Below are 23,669 nucleotides of genomic sequence, written 5' to 3'. Positions count from 1 at the left end.
TTTTCTTATTATTTATACTGTTGATATTAGAAGGCCAGGGAACAAAAGAATCCTTGGAAAACTATAGTCTTTCCTATAATACAGGCCTCTAGGAATTGAAGAGAAACTTGCCATTGCACAAATCTTAATACTAATATCAATAGAGTATAATAGTTTGTATTTGTATTTGTAGTTGTAAATTTTTTTTAACTTTAATGATCTCTCTGATCAAATATATTCTTGTCCTGGTAGCCCTAGATTTAGAAATTATGCATGGATTTATTTTGAAAATCAATGCATATAAGGAACATGTAAGGTCAAAATGTAGCAGAAATTTGTGTAGGTTTCGTCTCTTTTAAAAAAGTCTTATTAAATCTTTCAGCATTCAGTAAATAATATTTAAGTGTCTATTGTTTAAATTAGAAGGAAAATGCAAATTTTAAAGGCAGTTTAAAAGAGCATTATCACCCCTCAAATCTAGATGACCAAAAATAAAACTTTTAAATGAAAAACTATAGTCAAAAACTTACAGATGAATTATTTGTCTTTATCTTTTACAAATAACTGAAACCTAAAGGTAATTTTGTTCCTCTTTCTGTCCTCTCCATGACATTGGTGTTACTTGACTTGAGAATATTCATTTTCTTTGGAATCACAGTAGCAACAAACTGGGTCAGGAAGAAATGATTGCCAAGGCCCATCTACTGAAACCTGTCTTTGGCAAGCTCTTAGAGCTCTCTTAAGCCTAGTTTCTCACCTGCAAAATAGGCTAAATAACACCAACTGTACATCCTCTACAGTATTATTGTGAGGATAACAGAAATCAAATCAATGTAGGTGAAACAGAAGTGAAAGCCACAGATTACAATATCAGTGTTAAGGATTATCGTGGATCATGAACTATTCAAACTGTTGTTGCCTCCAGATCTTTGCAAGGCTGGCTTCTCATCCTTTAGGTTTTAACTTAAATGTCATCTCTTCAGAGAGATGACCAGTTAATCTAAAGTAGAAATTCACAACTTCTACAAGTCGCTCTTTGTCTACTTCCCTTTTCATACCACTCTTGTCTCTTTGCCTACTTGTTGTTTGTGTGTGTGTGTGTGTGTGTGTGTGTGTGTGTGTGTGTGTGTGTTTGCCTCCCTGTTCTGTAGTGTGAGTTCCACGTGGCTGGGACTGCTGTGTTCTATGTTCGTTGCTGACCCGCAAATGTGTGGAACAGTGTACAATGAGGGAATGTGCTATTTACAGTCACTCCTGTCTAGATACATCTGTTCAAATGGATTTAGGTCTTAGAGCTGAGTCAAACGAACATTTTCATATAACTTTCTGTGTAGTTGGCAATAAATGGTTTCAGAAAGCAACACATGCATCCTCCCAACCTAATGAGAAACTATCCCAAAGAGAATTGTTTTCTCTGTGGAGTCACTTTCACCTCAGAAAAGGTCACTTGATTTAAAATGCTGAACAGAATTCATCTATCTCCAGACAGAAGAGATCTATTTTTTGATTCTCCCTTTTAGAACAGCTTAGACCCCTCTTCTGGTATCACTCTCTTCAGGGCCAGCCAGGAATTATGATTGTAAAGCTGCTAGGTCAATCTGGCATTCCCAAATGGCACAAATACACTGTGCATGTTGGTTAACAAGCTAGGCAGTTTATTCCTATTAAATAAAGAACCCAGAGGTTTATGTTACTGGGGAAATAAAATGCCCACACCTTACAAAAGTAACAAACGAACCCCAAAGTCTTTACAATTCCTTGTAAACTCTTAAACCATCTAGCCTCTTGTTAGTGTCTCTGGATTTTTGCCTACCGCGCCTCTCCTCACTCCTTTAGCTCCAGCCAGGCTGGCCTCCTTGCTGTTCCTACAAGCCTCTACAAGCTCCCTTCCCCCAAGTATCACCAAGCCTTGCCTCATATAATAGCCTTCAGGTATTTGCTCAAATGTCACCTTAGAGATGCCTTCCTGTCTACCCTTTTTAAAATCACCAAAACTGCTCTACACACCCTATCACCTTCCCTGCTGCTTCATTTTTTCCCATAGCCCTTATCCGATATATCTGCCTTATTTATTTGTTTATTTTCTGTTTCTTCTTACCATAATCTAGTCCTATGAAAGCAGAACTTTTTGCAAGTTCACTGCTATGTACTGTCCAGCACATGGCAAGCAATTAATAAATATTTACTGAATTAATGAATGAAGAATTTAATATGCAAAAGAGTAGTATCAGTTGAATAATTAAAGCTCAAACAATTCATTAAAATTGATTATGTACAGTTCTCCAACACTTGAAGCTGAGTGTTAATTAGATTGCTGCAAGGAACAGAAACTGTCGGGTTACTCCAGGACGCAGGATTTTATTTTAAAGGATTTAGGGAGAGTGAGTAAGAAAGTAAGGAAATGGAATGTCATTCAGACTGTGATTCAGGATACAGCACTGACCTAGTGCTGTGGTTCTTGAACTTTATAACACATCAGAATCATCTGGGGTGCTTATTGAAAACACAGTCTGCTGGCCCCCACCCCACCCCATTTTAGATTGAGTAAATCTGCACCGGCCCTGAGAATTTGCACTCCTAACCATTTCCCAAGTGTTTCTGATGTTGCTAGAGCAGGTCTGCACTTTAAGTACTCTAACCTAGTAATATTAAAGCCACTATGTTGACCTTAGGGCAGTCTAGGACTAGTGACTTGTTCCTTCAACTTTGCCTCCGTATTCCTGTTTCATTTTATTCTGACACCAATCCTTATTTTTATCTCAAGTCCTTGGCTTACTCAAGAGAATCTAGTGCCTCAAGACTTCTGCTTTTGCTTTTTGTTTCCCTCTGCATTTGTACCTGTCAACTATGTCTCTTTCCTTTAAAGTCCCCCTGAGATATTTCAGTCACTCCTCAGTAGAGAGTAACCCTGTAGGGCACAGCTCTTGAAATACATACCCTTTGGTCACACAATGATCCTGGACTAGCAAAGTCATATGAAATAAGGCATAATCACCTATATGTAACACATCTCATCTATCTGTTCGGAAAGGGTCTGTGAGAATCAAGACATTTGAGGGTTTTCAGAATAGGGCTCTGTATATGACAGGCAACTTGCCTGCAGTATCTACTTCAAAGTGATTAAGGATATTTTGAAACAGTATTGAAGAGAATGCCTTTATTTCACTGCCAAGTAATCCATAAATTAGCCTGGTAATACTGCGCAAATTTTTGTTTTTCTGGACCTCAGTTTCCCCCGTGATAAAGGGAAGGAAAGCAAGTTCCTTTCCATATACAGTGTGCTGATTTGATTAATCTAATTTGCTAGTGTATATACATAGATGCATGGCTAGGTCATCCTTAATCTCCAGGGTGCTATGATCCAATCTATTTTGGCTGAACTTTATATTCTCTTGCCTTCTTCTCCTCCCCCCTCCCTCCCGCTCCCTCTCCTCTTTCTCCTTCTTCCTCTTCTTCTTCCCCTTCCCTTCCTTTTCCTTCTTCTTCTTTAAAGAATAGATACAGAACCAGCTTGTTTGCCAAGTGGTTCTGCCACCTACCATCCATGTGACCTTGGGCAGACGTCTTTGTCTGAGCTTCAATTTCCTCATCCATAAAACTTGGACTATAATAGCTTCCCTACAGTGTTGTAAGATTAAATGAGTTATGTGTAAAATTACTCATAATAGTTGGGGATGAAATGTAGCTGGCACGTAGAAAAGACTATGTAAGTGCTCTTAAACTTATTTTCATATATAGTAGTCCCATTTATCTGCGGTTTTGTTTTCCACAGTTTCAGTTATCTGTGATCAACCACAGTCTGGAAACAGATGATCCTCCTTCTGACAAATGGTCAGCAGGTCAGTAGCAGCCTAACGCTACGTCACGCTGCCTGCATCATTCGCCCCACTTCATCTCGTTTCATGGGCATTTTGTCATCTCACATCATCACAAGAAGGGTGAGTACAATACAATGAGATATTCTGAGAGAGAGAGAGAGAGAGAGAGAGCATATTCACATAATGTTTATTATACCATGTTGTTATTTCTGTTCTACTTTATCATTAGTTATTATTCATCTCCCACTATGCCTAATTCATAAGTTAAACCTTATCATAGGCATGTGTGCATAGGAGAAAAACATAGTATATAGGGTCGGTACTATCTGCAATTTCAGGTATCCACTGGGGTTCTTGGAACATATTCTCTACAGATAAGGGGGGACTACTGTATTTTCATCTGTATTTAATATTTTGTCCTTTTCAATACACATGATTATACTGTGCATTGGATTTTTACTTAGAATTTCACTTAAAATATGAAGTTATCAGAAAGTCCTATAGTAAAATTCTATTGTAGTGAGGAAATTTCAAAGTGTTTTAGAAATACCTATATCCTTTTAAAAGATATTTCTGGAAGCAAGGAGGCATGTGACACTCTGTAAAAGACAAAACTACAAGAACATGAAACATATCAATAATCCTTGGCAAAGTCTAGGGAGGAGGGGAGAATATTGACCACAAAGTGGCACAAGAGTACTTTTGGGAGTGACGGCCATAGTCTCTATCCTGGACACATGGCTGAATATGTTTGTCAAAACTCATATACAAAAGAAGGAATTAATTCTATTGTATCTATGTTGTAGCTCAATAAACCTGACACTTATTTTGAAAACTGCTTCTTTTGATCTGGGAGATTCTGTAGAACATGCAGCTGTGTATAATTCTGATCCTGAAAAGTGACTTCCTAAACTTGGATTCATTTTTATTTCAAGTGCTGGAAATATAACATAAAATATCAGTAGAAGCACTGCTATAGCTGCCACCATCTTTGTAGCACCTGCTATTTGCATGTTGGGTTAGACAGTCTGTGGCATTTTCTTATCAAACAGCTCTAACCTTCCTTGCACCACTGCCTTAAATGCCATCTCTCCTCCACCTCTATCTGCTCCTACTCATTTCTCCTTGGGTGCTTAGGCTTCCCCTCACCCAGGAAATGGGAACAAAATGCCTATTTGATATTTTTTTATGTTATTTTGAGTGATACAATTTTATAAGGGTTATTTTCCAAATTGTTGCTGCTGGTGTTCTGAAAAAAGTTATTGTATGTGTATCTTCTGTTCATTAACGTAGATAAATTTTATATTTTGTAAATATTTTTGTTATCATTTAAAAATCATATTAAGGAAGCTTCTAGTTTGCTATTTTAAATTATGAAAATGTTAAATCTTATGCAACTTTATTTCTTCATCTGCTGAAATCACATTTTTTTAATCTTCATTTTGTTAATGTGAATTATGCTAATTTCTAAGTGTTAAAACAACTTTGATTATTATCATCTTTATTATATTTTATTTATTTTATATTTTTTGAATATGATTAACTAACATCTTGTTTAGGGTTTTGGGGTCTATGTACATGGTTGGTATTGAGCTTAATTTTCTTTCCTTGTGGTTTCCTTGTCAGATTTTGATATGAAAATTATGGTAGCTTCACAGAACAAGTTAAATAATTTTCACTTCCCCCTTTATATTCTAGGGGTTTTTGTAAGTTTGAGGACAACTGTTTCTTAAATGCTTGGAAAAGTTCACTAGGGAAGCCATCTTGAGCTGCAGTTTTCTTTAAGAAGTTTTTCATTATGGTTTTAATTTCTATAATAATCACAGGACTATTCACATTTTTCTATCTTCTTAGTACATATTGGTATATGTTCTTTATTAGAATTGTGTCCATACCACTTAAATTTTCAATATTTTATTGGTATGAAGTTGCTTATTACATGCTCATATATATTTTCAATGTCTGTAGGATCTATAGTGATGTTCTTTGGTTGATATGTGTTGTCTCTTGTTTTTTTTTGATTATTCTTCCAAGAATTTTATCAACATACTAGTCTTTTCAAAGAATCAGCCTGTGGCTTTGTTGATTCCCACTAACGTGTTTGTTTATTTCATTAGTTTCTGCTCTTATCATTCTTCCATGAATGCTCTTATCATTTTCTTTGAGTTTATTTTGCTTTTCTTTTTCTTCCTGAGATACACGCTTGGCTCAATTTTCAACCCTTGCTTTCTGATTTATGTATTTAATTTTAAAGGCTATAAATATCCTTTAACACTTCTTCATATATATCACAAAAATTTGGATACTTAATCATTTGTTATTTTGTTATAATTTAGATTAAAAACTTTCCTAATTTTTACTTTAATTCATTATTTGACACATAGGTTATTTATATTTCTTAATTTCCAAATATAGAGATATTTGCTAGTTGTCTTTCTATTATTGATTTCTATGGTTTAGCTCCAATAAGATCAGATTTTAATCCCTTGAAATTTGCTTTTACACCCAGTGTATGTTCAACTGTTGTGTGAGTGCAGTAGTTGGCTTTATCTGGGATTTAAAATCTGATATCCATTGACTTCCAAGAAGCCCACAGATAAGAATTCAGGAAGTTTGTGAACTTGAATGGGCAAAAAACTACATCTTTATTTTTATCGATCTCTAAGTGAAATTTAATGTTTTCTTCAATAGTGAATCAATAAATCAGAATTGGCTACCAACATAGATATTTTCAAATCACATAGCAACTATTGGAAATATCGTAAATGTTGTTTCTCCTTACTATATTAAAATGTGTTAGTTACTAGAATACCTGCTAGATCATTGTATAATGCATTGATAAAGAAACACATGGAGGCAGCTGGGTGGCTCAGTCAGTTTAGCGTCGGACTATAGCTCAGTCATAGTCTCATGGTTGATGAGTTCGAGCCCTGCTTCTGACTCTGCACTGATAATGTGGTGCCTGCTTCAGATCCTCTGTCTCCTTCTCTCTCTCTGCCCCTCTCCTGTGCTCTCTCTCTCTCTTTCAAAAATAAATAAACATTAAAAAAGGAAACACATGTATTACTGTACTATAAGTTTTTAAACATTTTGATAGCTGATTTTTAATATAATTGGTTTCCTTTGTATTCCTAAGCATTGTTTTATGCATTTGAAAACATTACTCTGAAAAGAATCCATAGGTTTCACCAGACTTCTAAAGGGTCTCATGGTACACACACACACACACACACACACACACACACACAAAGTTAAGAATGCTATTGCAACAGAAGGGAAGGCAGAGTATATGGATACAGAAGCAGGGAGTTGAGCAGAGTTGGTACTGGAGTTTTTTTTTGCTGTTGCTTCTAATTTTCTGAGTGCTACAGATGTCAAGGTCATCAGGAGAGAGTGGGAAAGGAGGGAGGAGATAATGGAAATTTGAGTAAAGGAAAGAAGGTGTGAATTAGTTTTCCACAAGAAGAAGAAAGTTAATTTCTTAGGAGAATGCAGGGCAGTACTGAATGCCCACTCGTATTTTCGAATTTAAAGGGAGAGAATTACGTGTCTTTCTCCTGCTCTGTTCAACTGCATGGAGCAGGAGAAAGACTCTCTCCCAGCACTGCAAAGTGAGTAAAGAGTCGAAATAAACAGAATTAGGATTTTTTCAAAAGAGAAAGGTTAAGGGAGAGATGAACAAGGAAATTAATGATCTACATAAAAGTGATACCGGAGATGAATTCCCAATACCCAGCTGGGTAAAGAGGGAAGTGAGAACACAAAGGAGTTATGGTCAGTGGTAAGATCAGTAGATAGGAGGTTTCCATGAGGTGGATGAATCTGTAGAGTAAGGAACACTGCAGTAAATAAACTGGAGAGAGAAGAGATAGAGAGAATGAAAAGAATGTTCTTAAATACACTAATAGATATTATGGTTTAAGGGAGTGAGAAGCAAATGAATATTTTAGGGAGGTTTATAAGCTTACAACTGTAATTTTGACATTGAAATCAATCCCTCTTTTCTTGACTCTCCCTTTCTGAAGTTTCCATGCCTAACCCTCAAGGCACACTGGCATTATCTTCTCTGCCTCTGATTTTTTTTTTTCCTGAAGAGAGAAAGTTGGCTTCCCTCTCAGTATTCCTTAGACTCATGCTGTTATGGAGTAGTAATCTTGCAAATTGGTAAAACAGTGGCTGAGATATATCCTTTGCATTTACTGTGTACTCTGTACCATTAGGTACTTTTTGTGTGTCTCTCACACATAATCCTATAACAATATAGTTGAATAAGCTGAAGCTTGAAGAAGAAAATTAACAAGATTAATGTAACACAGGTATACCTGATGGAACTGGAATTTAAAAAAGTATCTGATTGTAAACCCTTGATTTTCTAATGCTGTTACCTTGTTCAGGACTCTTATTTCACCACCATTTGTAGGATAGACTTATACCCAAGCCTAACTATGGTCACTGCTGATGGTTCCCTGGAGAAGTTTATTCATGTTCTTAAATAATACTGAAACATGAATCTTAATTTTGCCACAGTTTTTTAAATTAGTGACCCTTAATTTTCCTTTCCTTTCCTTTTCTTTCTTGTCTATCTTCCTTGAGCCAGCGATCTGTTTTGAGACTATGTAAATAGAATGTTCCCCCAAGTCCATCTACTTAAAAGTATTCAAAATTTATGTGTCTTCCCTTTTCCCTTTTACATTACATTATTCTCAGTGTTATAATTTCGGTAAATTGTGATTCAGATTGTTCCTACACAATGTCAGAATGGCCAATTTGTTATGTAATCCATGGAGGGAAAATCAAATTATTTGTTTAATACTACGTATATCTAGCATGTTGTAGAGTGACCAGATTTTTAAACTGTCATTGGGATGATTTTGTGCTGCCTAGATTTAACTCATGTGTTATGATGATAAAACAGTTTAATATAAGACTTCTGGTGCAGCTGAACATATTCATTCATTCATTCATTCATTCATTCATTCATTCATTCATGTAACCCCCCTCCACTAATTCCAGTGTATTGAAAGGATATGATATGAGAAGTAGTGCTGTTTCTAAAGTTACTCTTAGCTATGGGAAGTCCTTAGGAATCGTAAAGAGATTTTAAAAATAAAAATCGTTGGGGACCCACCCCTATATATTTTAATTCAGCAGTTCTAGGGCGGAAGTACATTACCTTTGTGATGATAGGAAAAGACACCCCTCTGTGAATGCTGCCACTTGGCACCCCTCCCCCTAGGGTGTGGGGCTTGGCAAGTAGAGCATGGGATGGATTTTAGCTTTACCTCTTTGATCAAACGTTTGTGCAGCACCCCAAAAAGCAGCACTGGGTCTTGGGATCTTTAAAATGCTCTCTCTCTGTCATTGTTAGCAGCACCATTGTACTAAATGCTCTCCTAAGTGAATATTGGCTACAAGCTTCTGACCCTCTGACCACTGTATACATTTGTATTGGGAAAGTAGGACTTCTGAGTTATTTTTTACATTGGATATGTTCTAATGCTGTACAGAATTGACTCTCTTCCATCACCTGTGTTTATATGATACCAAGTATTAAAACAAAGTAAATATATTATCTATGTATGCCATTTGTGTGTTTCTAAGTTCCAGAATTACCTAAAGTTTTCATGGTTGAGTACAATTAATAACTTTAATTATAATGCTAATAATTTAGTAAATTTATTGCCTATTCAGAATTGACCACTATTTACTGAGTTCTCCTGGGATGATATTCTGTGGTCACAAATATAGAGATACAAAAAAATGGTCTTGCCTGGAAAAATTAGCACTCAGGATGAGAAAATCTTGTGATTACCAACTTAAACTTTAAAATATCTTTTTAGTTTTGGAATTTGCCAAGCTATCTCTAGGAGGGATGGTATAAATTTGTCAAATCTAGGAAACAAATAATGCCATAAAGAGCAAAATAGAATTGATCAGGAGACACTATCTAGGGCATAGGATAAAAATGGCTTTGAATTCTCAAGGAAAAAAAAATCAAGGATAATTACTTTTTAGAGACTTTGGCTATTCTGAAGTTACTCTGTCCATGACAAAAGTAATGATTTTGAAAAGTAAATGCAACAGCTCAAAATAGCTCTCCTTTAAAAAAGATTTAAATGTAATTGTCATCTTCAGGAAGTAGAGATGGATTTTGCACTTTTAAAAATGAAATCAGAGTTCTTAAGAGAAAGAACAAAGTAGAGAAGAAAAGTGTAGAAAATAGTTTAATAACCATGATGAAAGTTCCTAGGATGATCTCAGGTCATAACTAAAAATGAATCTATACCTGAAATAGATTTTAAGGTTTTAATATCAAACTAAATAATCATAAGTACACATCATTTTTCCTGCAAGCTCCATATTGGTTATAATTTTTCTACTTTGTAAAATCTTGATGTGCATTTTTTCTGGTGATAAATGGAAGATTGCTCCTATTTTACTCCCTATTCTCCAATTAAAAAAACATTAAAAAAATGTCTAGTATCATGGGCATTGTATTTATACAATGTTACCTACTATTCCTTTACTTACTTATTTATATTTTTAAAGAGATTAAAATCTTAAAATAAATTAATGTTGTTTTTCTGTGAAAATTTTCATGTAAAAATAATATTAATATTTATTTTTCAAATGATAGAATTCTCCCCAGATTAATGTGAGATTACAAAGAATGAGGTGGGTTTCTGAAGTCATAGTTGTGTTTTCTTATGGAGGCTGGCAAATGAACAAGTGTGTATTTCAAGATGATTTAAAATTCAAGACCAAATATGCTATTTGAAAAGCAGCCATTATTATTTCAGTGAATATTATTGACTATTTACTATACACCAGACTGTAGGAACATCAACATGAAGCAGGATATTACCAATGGGGAAAGTTCTTGCTCATTAAAGTGATTCTCAAATGTCAGATAATGAATTATCTCAAAAATAGAATCACAGAGGTCTCTGTGAGTCATATGAATCATGGTTTTGTTATAAAAGTTATTTAAGTATTTAAAATAACAAAATATGGTATTTTCTCCTATATCAGTAACCCATTATACTGGATTTTTACAAAACCATTTTATTTCAAAGTAAAACACAGATATAGAAACTCTTCACAAACAGATGGATAGTTTATTGATGTATTTGAGGCGAACACCATGTAATCAAGAAATAGAACTTTGTCAGCTTCCCCAGAATCCCTCCATGAAAGTTAACATAACTTTCCTGTTAAAAGTCCTGAGTCTTTCTTTCAGTATATTACAACATAAGTGGGAGTTGGTGTGTGTGTGGGTGGGGGGGGGGGGTGGGGAGAGTGGAACATGTAGTGAAAAAACTGCAAATTAAAAAAATACTTTAAAAACATTTATTCCAGGGATGCCGGGGTGGCTCAGTTGGTTAAGAGTCTGACTTTGACTCAGGTCATGGTTTTGCAGTTCGTGAGTTCAAGTCAGTCTCTGTGCTGACAGCTCAGAGCCTGGAACCTGCTTTGGATTCTGTGTCTCCCTCTTTCTCTGTCCCTCCCCAGCTTGTGCTCTATCTCTCAAAAATAAATAAATGTTAAAAAAAAATTTATGCCAATTCCTAAAGTAATCACTCTCTTCTTTTCTTTAAAGTTTTCTTACCCAAGTGTGAATTCCTACAAAGTATAGTTTAGTCTTGCCTCTTTAAAAATTTTGTTTGAAATATTTTTAAAGTCTCTTTTAATTGGTAGTTTTTTTTTTTTTTATTTTATGTACCCCCCCCCCTGCCCCAGCTCCCACTTACATTGTTTGTGGTGAAAGACTCAGGACACTTGACTAGTAAATTTCCCACTGTCTAGATTTGGTTAAATGCATTTTCATGGTCAACATCATCATGTACCTCTGTCCTTGTAAATCGGTAACTGGTACCTGGAGTTTATTTTATTTTTTTATTTTTTATTTTTAAAACTTTTTATATTTATTTATTTTTTATTGGGGGGGAGGGGCAGAGAGGAAGGAAGACATAGAATTCGAAGCAGGCTCCAGGCTCTGAGCTGTCAGCACAGAGCCTGATGCGGGGCTGGAACCCACGAACCATGAGATCATGACCTGAGCTGAAGTTCGCCACTTAACTGACTGAGCCACCCAGGCGCCCCTGGTACCTGGAGTTTAATCCATTGATTGAACTCAGATTGTATCCCTTTGGCAAGACTCTAGGGCCTGGTGTATTCCTTCATCAGAAGGCATGTAATGTCTGCTTGTATCTTTTTTGTGATGTTAGAAGATGCTCAGTGATCAAGTGGGGTCCTGAATCCTTTTGTCATGACCTTTGAAGTTTTTGATAGCTTCTTCACTGTGTGATTGGATAAGCTTTCTAGGTTCACCATTCACATTTTCGTGTGAAATTTGTTTTTGAAAGGGGCTTTGCTCAAATAGCTTTTTTCCTTTCACAGTACTCTCTTATCTCTTGTTTTAGCATTGTGTTCCAAAACATGGCAACTTACTTTCTGAGAAGATAGCAACTTACTTTCTGAGATTCCCTGGCTCTCTTCCCCTTCCCTACTTTTATCTAGACCTTCTATTTCCTTCATCTCTGTTACATACCCTGCTTGATTTTGATTCTACTTCCATCAATTTCTCCTCAGTGTGGGCTCTAGCCAAAAAAAAAAAAAAAAGGTCATGGCAAGTTGGTTTCAAGAGTACACAGGCTCTAAGGGCTAAACTTCTCAATCCTTTTAGCTCCCCTCATGCAATCCTCTTATTCATCCAATACTGAATTGGGCAGAACTTCTGATTTTAACTCCTGTTTCCTAATCAGCTTGATGTACTTTCCAGTGATTAGCTGTTGGCTCTTTTGGGTTTTTATTTATTCTTAGATCCATCAGATCCCCTACTTATTTCCTCTGCTTTCTCTTGCTCAAGTGCTAATGCCATCAAGTTTGGGGGCTATAGTTTGTCTTCATCTGCTTTGTATTTTGAGGTTCATGAGGGTAATCTGTCACCTCATGTTTTCCATGGCTTAGTTACTGTGGTTGTTCTGTCTGTTTTTATGTTGGGATTCAAGGCTTGTTGCTGTCCCTATCTTTCCAGACTCCTCTTACACTAGATTTTGGTATTGATAATTTGTAGTAGGTACCAAATTTTAATAAACATGTATGGAAGAAGATTGAGAAGATTGTCTTCATTACTTAATAGGAGTAGTACTTTTAAAATTTAAGAAAATTGGATTATACTTTATTTGTATCAGCAGAGCAGCTGTTGATAGTGGATACTGGTCTCAGAAACCTCTAGGAAGCTAAGATAGTAATACAGGGAAAATAGTGGTAGAAAATAAAATAACACATTAAAACTGACATGGTAAATAATCGACCAATAGTCAGAAAATAGACTCCATGATATTTTTGTCATGCACAAATTATAAGAATATGATGATTTTATTATCTGATGAAGACCTACTTCTAAATGTTTACTCATTTTGAAACAACCAGCTATTTTTAATGTCGTTGTGGAACACTTTTAAGGGAAAGGTAGAAAAACTATTTCAAGGTTCTTTTTAAAAATAAGATCCCTGTAAAGACACCAAGCTCTGGGGGACTGAAATAGCCTTGCTGGATGAGTGGATTGAATAGCTTGGAAGGCAATATCATCTCTTTCAGGTCATCAGAACATCATTAAGTAATCACTGATAATACTGCAAAAGATATTATCCCTGTGGTTCTTAAGAGCTAATGCAGCTTCCAGGGAATAGAGGCAGAGTGCAACAAGCAATGGTGTTAGAAACCTTAAGATCGTGCTCCAATCCTGGTGTTGCCATTTATCATCTGTGTGATCATGCGCAAGCCATGTAATTTCTTTAAACCTGGAATTTTTCCCCTGTAAAATGTATATTGTATTGTGATCTGTGGCACAGTAAAAGACCTTGAGGTAATTTGTAACAATTATAAATGTTATTAGGAAAATTCCAATTTCCAGGGAGTGCCTTATGCACATAAAAACTGCATCTCTTCCTCAGTTTTTAGTCTTTGGGAAGTGGCACAGCACCTGTTCAGTTGTCCAGGCCGGAAGTTGTGATTGTTTCTTGTCCTTTCTTACTGGCATCTAAACAATCACCAGGGCCTACACGGTCTTCTTCTTAAATATCTCTCAAATCTATTTATTTCTCAGTATACTTATCATCACTATTATAATTCAGGCTACCACTGCCCTTGTCTGAATTATTGTTAGAGAATCCTTAGGACTTTTCCTGTCTTACAGGTCTTACATTTTCTAAGAAGGGTCTCCATGGTACAGCCAGAGCAATTGTTCCAAAGTATACAAAACTATGATACTTTCTTCTTTGAGCCTTCTTAATTAATTACTACTATATTTAGATAAATTTCCAACTCTTTCACATGACTTCTAAGGCCTTTGCCTTTCCAGCCCCATTTGTCACCAGTTTATAGTCCTTGCTTATTACTGTGCAGTTCACCAGAACTAGCCAGGGTCTCCCAAGGGTGCTCTACTTTCCTTCGCCTCCACAGCAGTGTTTTCGCCTGGAGTATACTTTTAGCTTCTCCGTGTCTCCCAACACCAACTGCTAGCTTCCCTGAATCCCAAAGACTGGGTTGACTGTGCCTCCTATATTCCTACAGTACCCTAATTTGTACTTATTTTTCATTATTTTTGCCTATTCAGTTAACTGCTTTCCACATGTGAACTCAGCTCCAGGAGAACAAAGACTATGAAATTTTTACTTTTATATCTCTTGTGCCTCTCAACAATATTTGTTGGATGAATGGTTTAACATGCTGTTCCCAAAAAACTCATGCTCTATAGCCATAATGGTGAGCTATCCAGGCAGTTTTGGTTAGGAGACTATTCTGAGTCAAACCACAAAAAACAGCTTCAACTTTGAAGGATAGGAACACTCACATTCTTCCCATTGTTATGTAGAGGTTCAAATTATGTTTTAATGTTTTAAGAAAATATTTGATAGTTGTAATAACCATCTCCTCCCAAATTTGTTTTATTACCTTTCTAGATATTAAGCAGAATCTTTATGCATTAATATATATGCCTGATAGCTCTCTGTGGTATTGTTGTCTTTCCTTCAGATGCATAATGACTGAAGCTCTTGAAAATACATAGCTGTCCATCAGTCATTCTCTTAAGTCCTATTCTTACTAAAAACTGTCAATCATAATTATATTGGTTTAAGTGGAATACCAAAAATAAATCAGATGTTTACTGGCAAAAACTGGCAAAAAAATACCAAAATAAAAAATCAGATGTTTACAGGTGAAAAAACTCCAAAAAGCCAAAAGTAAAAAAAATAAAACTCAAGACGCTAGAGGGGGAAGAAATGAGAAACCATTCATTCAAAGCTTCTATGCTGGCTCTTTTGAAAACACCACCACCACCAACAACAACAACAACTTACTCATAAGGAAATTTTTACTGACTATAGCAGGGTTATGTTGTTCTGGGCCTCTCCCTCCATTTTCCACATCCCTGAATTCCCCCTTTCAGGATGACAGGAAAATGTCTGATCAGGAGGAAGCTCATCTGGTGTGCTTAAGTGTTTTTCCACCTATTTCACGATGGTATTTCTTCCCACTATTGGAATATCTGAGAACATAGAAAGTAAAAAGTTTATTACCTTTTATATTTCCAAAGAGGGCTCTAAAAACCACTCTGAAAGTGTAATGTAACTTGTCAGTACTGCATTCTTTGAAGAAATTTAATACACAACTCATCTAAGTAGGTGGACCCTCCAGTTCATCCTAACATGTCTGAGATTATACAGGTATATTGTTTCAGTAGAGCTATCAAGTGGACATCAGTTTGACAAAAGAATCAATATCATCATATTCAAGGCAATATCAATATATTGATACTAATGTTGTTGGAATGCCCATGGGCTGTGAACAGTTTAAAAAAATTTTTTTTAATGTTTATTTCTGAGAGAGGGAGAGAGACAGGAAGAGAATGGGGAAGGAGCCCCCGCTCCATTTCTACTAATGTGGGATGGTGGAGGTTAGGTAATGGGAATAATGTGGGGGGAGGGACAGAGAGAGAGGGAGACACAGAATCCAAAGCAGGCTCCAGGCTCTGAGCTGTCCGAACAGGGGCTCTGAACAGTTTTAAAGTTTAAAAGTCAAGGAAGGGTCCAGGAGGTTTACAGTTGTAAAGAGAACTGATTTGGGATTTAGGAGTCTTGGATATTGAGTTAAGCTGCCACTACCTCTGACTCCTTCAAAAACTCATGAGTATATGGTTCAGTTTCCTGTCTGACTAAAATGTTACTCCATATGTAGAAGGAGGTGAAGTCAAATAAATCTATTTATATTGAAAAGTTAAAGTGCTTAATTGGTGCAGTTGAAGCACTGCTAGAATATAGGAGACTTGGACTCCTGTTAAGTTACTGGGTAACACCCTTAGTAAGCCTCTAGTCAACCACCCAAAGGCCTTCTCTCTTGCTATGGAGTCCACTTTGCCATTTCTGTGTCTCCCGAGGAAGGATTACAATGTCAGTATAATAACACCACCACCCCTTCCCAAAGTAGCCTTCAACAAATTCCTGACTGGAGTTGGTGTATACATACCCCAGCTCCCTTCCCCCTCAGGGAAAATTCTCAGGCATGTGTTTGACTCTGACTTCAAATTTCCCTAGAAGGATTAACCTCCTGTTACCGTTCCTTCCTTTTCTTTCTTCCCTTCTCCCTTACCAATACTTCTTGCACTTCTCAAATAAATGACTTCTGCATATGTGTTCTTATCTCAAGGTTTTCTTTCTAGGAGAACTCAAATTAAGAAAATAAAAATTTACCCTCTATTTCTAGTTAATATTATTAGTGATGCTCTTGGACTCCTCTTCCTTTGCTTTAGGAAGAGAATGGGGAAGGAGCCCTGCTCCATTTCTACTAACGTGGGGGTGGTGGAGGTTAGGTAATGGGAATAATCTTTTTCTCCTTAAAAAGTCTTGTGCTGAGGGTAGAGTCCTGGTCAGTGTTAGGACATAGCCTTTGAACTAGACACTTCTAAGTAGTTCTTGCAGTGAGGTGGATGACATCACCTTTGGTAGTTCTCTGAGCTCAGAGTATAACAGGAATATCCCACTGAGTCTGCTGTATCAGGTCTCTGGGTTACATCCTCTCTGGCTACAAGTCAAGAGGTTCTCAGAGAAATTCACAGAGATGTAGGAAGAACTTGTTAAGATTAGGACAATGGTCTTGGGACAAGGGTGAGCAAGAACAGCTGGGGAAACGACGCACAGGCAAGTGCACGGGCAGCATGCACACTACCTGGCCTGAAGGAGGTGTAGAACAGATTGTGCCAGCTGAGCAGAGAATTAGCTGCTAGCAAACCCATGAGGGAGGAGACTATTGGGGCCTAGTTCTTAAATGGTAAGCACTTCACTGGCCACTGACAAAGTAGGGAGATGTGGGGGTAGGAAGAGGGATCTAGGTAGACAAAACTGAATATGCAAAGCACAGAGGCTTACGATGACTCATATATTTACTCTGGGAAAAGTGTTTTCATGGTCCTTGTTTAATGCCACTACTGTTACCACTTATGACATTTGTGTATTTTAACTTTTGTTAAAAAGTTATTTATTTTTATTTTTGAGAGAGAAAGAGAATGAGAATGAGTGGGACAGGGGCAGAGAGAGCAGGGGTAAAGGGTCTGAAGGAGGCTTCTTGAACTCATGTACCTTGAGATCATGACTTGAGCTGATGTCGGATGCTTAACCAACTGAGCCACCCACGTGCCCCATGTGTTTTAACTTCTAATTAATAAGGTGAAAAATGGTTTTAGATAGAAATAGTGATAGGAGTTATATTTCTTAAAAATTTCTATTTCTTAAAAATTTGAGAAACAAAACATCCTCGTCACTAAAAAATTTTTTTAAACTTTAAAAATGATTGAATTCAGAATCTGCCACCTAATGGCTGGCTTTTCTGACCTTTAACAAGCCTTGTGATGTCAGTGTTTGTTATCTTCATCATAACATCTCTTTCTCCTGCAAGCCATTCATGTTTTGGATGTCAAGGCAGGGTAGCTGCCTGGCTATGTTAGGATGGCTTTCATTCTGTTCTCAATGAAGAGGAATTGTCATCTTTGAAATGACTCATCACCTTCTACAGTCTTCCTTCTGACACAAACCTTAAATTTCTTTTTTTTTAAATGCCTATTTATTTGTTGTTGAGAGAGAGAGAGACAGGGCATGAACGGGGTAGGGACAGAGAGAGAGAGAGAGAGAGAGAGAGAGAGAATCTGAAGCAGGCTCTGATCTGTCAGCATAGAACCCAATGTGGGGCTCAAACCCACGAACCATGAGATCATGACCTGAGCAGAAGTTGGACACTTAACCAACTAATCCACCCGGGCACCCCCAAACCTTAAATTTCATAAGCATTTTGAATCGGATATATTAAAAACAGTAGATTATATTTTTAGTTAGTTTTGCTTTTTTCCCCAGCAAGACACTAGGAGTCACATTTCCCAGTCAGCTGGCACTCTGGGTATTAGTTCTCAAGGACACATTAGTAAATATTCCAGCTCTATGGAACCCTGTTGTTGAAGTAAATGTCCATGTTGCAAGACCCCAAAAGGAATTATCACTCCAGGGTTGAAAATCCTTCTGTGAGAGAGTTAATGCCCTCTTTCTGCCTGGCTTCCTAAATTTGGATTATATTGATTATATTTTAATTCCTACTTTATATAGTTCCATCTCTACTCTGAGCTGGAAATAAATATCCAATGGATATAAAATTATTAAATTACACCATATCACTCAATTGTACAATGGGAACATTTGTGAAAATTTCTAATAGAAAACTTACATTCTAGTTACTATGTTAGGTAAAACCTTTCTTCAGAGTTGTACAATTGTCAATTAATTATTTATAAATCAACAGAAAAATACCTAAAATAGAAAGACAAAAATATGCTTGATATATAGCAGTAGAATCATCATGGAGAGTTAAAAATACCTACTTATGTGAGGCAAGAAATGGGGTAGAAGAAAGATAATCCCACTCCCCCACCCACAGGCCTTATGAAACTATTTGACTCTAAATTATATATATGCCTTACTTTATGGAAATTAAGAAGCAGGCTATAAAGAGATTTGGAAGTCCAGAAGAAAACATTTTTAGAGTATATATTTGTGTTCTTTTAAATTAAAATTGTGTAAGAATTTAGCTGTATTTAATTTGAAGAGAATTGGTTGATGAGTGATAACTTAATAATTGCCATAAGTCTCTTTCAAAGATTAAGGTAAGAAAGTAAGAACATGTATATTTTGTTCTCTTTATTGTTTTGGTTTTATTCTTTATTTTTTTTTATTATTTAGGTATAGTTGATATACAATGTTATATTAGTTTCAGATGCACAACATAGTGATTGGACAATTCTACACAATGCTCACCACAACTGTACTCACCATCTGTCACCATACAATGTTATTGTAATATTATTGACTATATTCCTTATTGCACTTTTCACCTCCATCACTTATTTATTTTATAACTGGAAAATTTGTACCTCTTAATTCCCTCACCTATTTTGCCCATGGTCCCACCCTCTCCTTCTGACAACCACCAGTTTGTTCTCTGTATTTATGAGTCTCTTTTGTTTTTTGTTTGTTTTTCTTTGCTTTTTTAGATTCCTTGTATAAGTGAAATCATGTGGTATTTATCTTTCTATGACTGACCTATTTCACTTAGCATAAACTCCTCTAGGTCCATCAGTGTTGTCACAAGTGGCAAGATCTCATTCTTTTTTATGGCTTAATAATATTCCACTATATGTTTCAAAGGAAGTGAAAACACTACCCCAAGAAGATATCTGCACCCCACTTTGTAACAGCATTATTTATAGTAACCGAGACATGGAAACAACCTAAGTGTTTGTTGATGGATGAATGGTTAAAGAAGTTGTGATACACACACACACACACACACACACACACACACACTGGAATGTTATTCAGCTGTAAAAAATGAGGATCTCCTACCATTTGTCACAACGTGGATAGACCTTGAAGGCACTATGCTAAGTGAAATAAGTCTAATGGAGAAAGACAAGTACTGTATGATTAAAAAAAATACACACAGAAAACAACAGCAACAACAACAACAACAAAACCTCCTAGAAAAAGAGATCACACTTGTGGTTACGTGGAAGGTAGGGGGAGGGAAAATTGTGGTCAAAAGGTGCAAACTTCCAGGTATAAGATAAATAAGTACTAGGGATGTAATGTACAATATGATGTCTAAAGCTAATGATGCTGTATGATATATAGGAAAGTTGTTAAGACAAGTAAATCCTCTGAGTTCTCATCACAAGGAGAATTTTTTTTTCTTTTTTTCTCTTTCTTTTTATTTTATCTATATGACAAGATGGATGTTAGCTGAACCTATTGTGGTAATCATTTGACAATATATGTAAATCGAACCATTATTCAGTAACAGCTTAAATTTATAGAGTAATCTATGTCAACTATTTCTTTTTTTTTTAATCTTTTTTAACATTTATTCATCTTTGAGAGACAGAGACAGAGAGAGAGAGAGAGAGAGCATGAGTGGGGGAGGAGCAGAGAGAGGGGGAGACACAGAATCTGAAGCAGGCTCCAGGCTCTGAGCTGTTAGCACAGAGCCTAATGTGGGACCTGAACTCACTGGCTGCGAGATCATGACCTGAGCTGCAGTCAGAAGTCAGATGCTTAACCGACTGAGCCACCCAGGTGCCCCAATGTCAACTATTTCTTAGCAAAACTGGGGGAAAAAGTTAAGTACACATCAGAATGGCTTGATCATTGATAAAGTAATGCAATCTTGGATTTAGAAATATAGTACATTTAGATGAAAGGAACTAATTTTGATTTTTTGACCTAATCCCATATTACCTAAGAGTATTCCTATGAACCCTTTACAGGTAATGCAGGTTTGACAGTTTGTCTAGAAATTTAGATTTGGGAACCATTCACAGGACTTCTTTTATGGTGTATCTGGCTGAGTCCAAGGAAGATGCGTATTTTTCAGATTTGTACAAAAGTGGCTGATATTCACAATCTGTGCATCTACAGAGCTGTGTCTGCCCAGAAAGTCTGCCTTTTTTGCATTCATAGGGGCACTCTATGAGGTGGTAGCATATCTGATCCATAAAATCAATTTAAACTGGAAATTGGATGAACTCTTAAGAAACACATGTAGAGGAAAAGAACTAGAAGGTCAATAGAAGTGAGTGGGAGGAAGATAAGGAACAAAATAATGTGATAGAAACATAATGTTATAAGAAAGAAGAAATTAAAGCAAACACAAGACAAAGTTATGAAGGAGGAAGGTGTCAGTGGTACGAAGTGCAACAAAAATGTTCAGCAGGGGTTAGGATTGGAAAATCATTATTGAATTACTAATGTTAGAGAATTTAGGGAAAGTTGATAATATAATCCAGATTCATTTAATTTATACATCTATTAGTTTACTCATTTACATATTTAAAATATTTATCCAAATCCCTTTTATGTTCTGGGCATGTGCTGACATGGGAAGTTTGTTTCGTGAGTACCTGATGAAGACAGGGGCGTATTCAAGAGAAAAACATGATGGGAGCCAGACAGGCCTCTTTTATGAAGATTTACTCAAGAAAAGAAAAATATAGTTACCTTTAAATAGAAGTTCAGATATAAAGAAACTCATTGATAATAATACAATAATAGGAGGAGACTTTAACACCCCACTTATAGCAATGGACAGATCATCTAAGCATAAGATAAACAAGGACACAATGGCTTTGAATGACACTTAGACCAGATAGACTTAACAGATTATATATATATATATATATATATATATATATTCAGAGCATTTCATCCTAAAGCAGCAGAATATACATTCTTTTGAGTGCACATGGAACATTCTCTAGGAAATATCACATACTGGGTCACAATTCAGGCTTCTACCAGTACAAAAAGATTGAGATCATACCATGCATATTTTCCAACCACAACGCTCTGAAACTTGAAGTCAACCACAAGAAAAAGATTTGAAAGATCACCAATACATTCTTGTTAAAGAATGAATGGGTTAACAAGGAATTTAAAGAAAAACTAAAAACCTACAGGGAAGCCAATGAAAATGAAAACATAAAAGTCCAAAACCTTTGGGATGCAACAAAGACAGTCATAAGAGGGAAGTATATAGCAATTCAGGCCTTTCTCCAGAAGGAAAAAAAGTCTTAAATACACAACCTAACCTTACACATAGAAGAGCTGGAAAAAGAACAGCAGATAAAGCCCTAAACCAGCAGAAAAAGGGAAATAATAAAGGTTAGCACAGAAATAAATTATATAGAAATAAGAAAAACAGTAGAACAGATAAATGAAACTAGGAACTGGTTTTTTGAAAGAATTAGCAAAATTGATAAACCACTAGCCAGACTTATCAAAATAAATAAATAAATAAATAAATAAATAAATAAATAAATAAATAAATAAAATCACAAATGAAAGAGGAGAGATCACAACCAACACTGCAGAAATAACAAACAATTATAAGAGAAATTATGAGCAATAATATGCCAACACATTGGACAACATGGAAGAAAAGGATAAATTCCTAGAAGCATATAGACTACCAAAACTGAAAAGGAAGAAATAGAAATTTTGAACAGACATATAACCAGTAAAGAAATTGAATCAGTAATCAAAAATCTCCCAACAAACAAGAGTTCAGGGTCAGATGGCTTCCCAGGTAAATTATACCAAACACTCAGAGATGAATTAATACCTATTCTTCTGAAACTGTTCCAAAAAATAGAAGTGGAAGGAATCCTTCCAAACTCATTTTTTGAAGCCAGCATTACTTTGCTTCCAAAACCAGAGAAAGACCCCACTAAAAAGGAGAATTAAAGACCAATATTCCTGATGGACATGGATGCACAAAACTCAACAAGATACTGGCAAATCTAATCCTGCAGTACATTAAAAGAATTATTCACCACAATCAAGTGGGATTGATTCCTGAGCTGCAGAGGTGGTTCAATATCCACAAATCAATCAACGCGATATGCTGCATTAATAAAAGAAAGGATAAAAACCTTATGATTCTCTCAATAGACACAGAAAAGCATTTGACAAAAAATATAACATCCTTTCTTGATAAAAACCCTCAAGAAAGTATGGATAGAAGGAACATACCTCAATATCATAAAGGCTGTATGTGAAAGACCCACAGCTAATATCATCCTCAATGGGGAGAAACTGAGAGATTTTCCCATAAGGTCAGGAACATGACAGTGATGTCCACTCTTACTACTGTTGTTCAACATAGTATTGGAAGTCCTAGCTTCAACAATAAGAGAACAAAAAGATATAAAAGGCATCCAAATCAGCAAGGAGGAAGTCAAACTTCCACTCTTTGCAAATGATATGATATTCTATGTGGAAACCCCAAAAGACTCCACCAAAAAATTATTAGAACTGATATGTGAATTCAGCAAAGTTGCAGGATATAAAATCAATGTACTGAAATCTATTGCATTTCTGTACACCAATAAAGAAGCATTAGAGAGAGAAATCAAGGAATTAATCTCATTTACAATTTGCACCAAAACCCGTAAGATCCATAGGAATAAACCTATCCAAAGAGGTAAAAGATCTGTATTCTGAAAACTATAGAACACTTATGAAGGAAATTGAAGAAGACATAAGGAAATGGAAAAGTATTCCATCTCATGGACTGGAATAACAAACATTGTTAAAATGTCCATACTACCCAAAGGAATCTATATAGTCAATGCAATCCCAATCAAAATAACGCCAGCATTTTTTAACAGAATAAACAATTCTAAAATTTGTATGGAACCCTAAAAGACCCAAAATAGCCAAGGTAATGTTGAAAGAGAAAAGTAAAGCAGGAGGCATCATAATTCTAGACTTC

General features: G+C 36.0%; 1 long non-coding RNA gene across 3 annotated transcripts in view; it reads left to right on the top strand.

The window, feature by feature from the left end:
• LOC111562286 overlaps window positions 1–23,669 on the top strand; it is a 437,724-nt gene that overhangs the window by 116,710 nt on the left and 297,345 nt on the right. For all 3 annotated transcript variants that reach the window (XR_006585378.1, XR_006585376.1, XR_006585377.1), the window contains one exon: window positions 3,752–3,917. This is a non-coding gene — a long non-coding RNA (uncharacterized LOC111562286). The remainder of the gene's footprint in view (window positions 1–3,751; window positions 3,918–23,669) is intronic.

Source organism: Felis catus, chromosome C2 (assembly GCF_018350175.1).
Source record: "Felis catus isolate Fca126 chromosome C2, F.catus_Fca126_mat1.0, whole genome shotgun sequence".
Classification (NCBI taxonomy): Eukaryota; Metazoa; Chordata; class Mammalia; order Carnivora; family Felidae; genus Felis; species Felis catus.
The sequence above is the reverse complement of the archived record's forward strand: the minus strand, read 5'-3'. Positions and strand labels throughout refer to the sequence as shown.